Source organism: Amphimedon queenslandica, unplaced genomic scaffold, assembly GCF_000090795.2.
Source record: "Amphimedon queenslandica unplaced genomic scaffold, v1.1 AMPQUscaffold_13044, whole genome shotgun sequence".
In the NCBI taxonomy this organism is placed as follows: Eukaryota; Metazoa; Porifera; class Demospongiae; order Haplosclerida; family Niphatidae; genus Amphimedon; species Amphimedon queenslandica.
In genome coordinates this window covers 31,205-32,797 of record NW_003546720.1, presented here as the reverse complement: position 1 = coordinate 32,797, position 1,593 = coordinate 31,205, and the positions used below count along the sequence as shown (strand labels likewise).

At 31.1% G+C, this 1,593-nt stretch overlaps 1 long non-coding RNA gene across 1 annotated transcript; it reads right to left on the bottom strand.

Annotated features, from left to right (window-relative positions):
• Positions 1–360: 360 nt before the first annotated feature.
• LOC109585583 (uncharacterized) lies at positions 361–1,593 on the bottom strand. The gene is made up of 8 exons (XR_002186557.1): positions 1,568–1,593; positions 1,355–1,512; positions 1,160–1,252; positions 1,042–1,107; positions 891–962; positions 793–843; positions 646–732; positions 361–560 (listed from the first exon to the last, which is right to left on the bottom strand). It is a non-coding gene; the product is annotated as an uncharacterized LOC109585583 (long non-coding RNA).

Sequence of the window (1,593 nt, the reverse complement as noted above, 5' to 3'; positions counted from 1 at the left end):
TTTACCACAATTTTTTTACGTTTACGGTACCTAAGTGTCTAAGTGTCTGTCAAAAATATGTATAATAAAAATTGAGAATGTGATAAATGTGGTCTAAGAATCAACTCAAACTTTCTATAATTTTTTCTTTTTTATACTTCATAGCTTATAATGACAATATCCTAAGGAGTGATTGCATATAATTATTAGCATAACATTGCATGTATTTTATACAGAAATAAGTAATAATGATATACCTTTACTATTCCCTTTATTTCCTATACAGGGTCTTCATCCTCAAATGGGTACACCTCATGCTAAATTCACAAACTATTCCTTTGATCTCTTGGAGTTTATGAATCTAATGATGTCACTTGGGGACAGAGTACAGCAAAGAAAAGCTGCTTATTTCTCTCAGAGAATTTTTACAACTTAAATAACAATTTTAATAATAGCAGTTGAGCAAATAGCTAAGCATTAATTTTATGTACACATTGGCAAATATGAATCATTATCACTGCAATAAGTTAAGAAGCAGCAAAAGGCTTGTTCTTGATAAACCTGTCCAGTATATCAAGGGCCTATTTAATACAAGCAACAAGAAAGAAAGAGAAATAGAAGAGAGAAAGTTGAGTCATAAAAGATGCTATATAAAAATAGGCTGACCTGTTTAGGTACAAACATTGGTACTTGATGTCCAGCATTGTTAACCTCCAACAAAGTCAAATCACTATAAGCCTTCACTTCACCAGCCTACATAGCAATGTATACACAATCATAAATGTAAATACATAAGATTTAGTTATTACTTACAATTGCCCCATCTACTATCCATGCTTTATAGCTTGCTGAATTGAACTGGTTCTATTATATGAAAAAATATAAAAAAAGTATATTTTTCCTTCTTTTACTTTTCCTTCCCATTCCACTAGTTTAGTCCATGCTCTTCCTCCAAAGTAATTGCAGACATAGTCCCATCAACACTACATAAAGCATATAATATAATTACTGTATCAATAAGACAATATATTTAGAGATGAATACACGCACACTTTTATTTACCTCTTTTTTTTCTTATAACACCATTGAAAGGGCAGACTTGAAGCTCAAAACTTCATCATTAATGAGCTGAGAAAAAGCAGTGATAATTATAATAAAATCAATTTCATGAACATAATACATTCTTTTCAACCAGTTCACTACACATTTGCCATTGGTGTGTACCAACTCCAAGATCTTCATGTACATCAGAGCGATTAAGAAAATAAGTTAACTGATTATACAGCAAAAGGAAGGGCAACAAAACAACACATAATAGAAGGAGAGAATGTAAATTAAATGGTACATGCAAAAAAGGAAAAGAATTTATCCTTACATTAGAAATGTCAAAGCATCCAGGAACAGGACAGTCTAGTTTGATATCATAAGGATTGATGCTTCTTCCTAGCTTCTTCTGTGCTTCATTTAGTATAAAGTCGGACATTTTCTCACATTTGTCATAGGCTTCCTCATACCTTTTAGCTATAATCAAATCTATTATGAATACCAAAATTATAAATAAGCAAATATAAATTATTATTTTACATACCTCTGCAGGCTGGGTACATGTACATT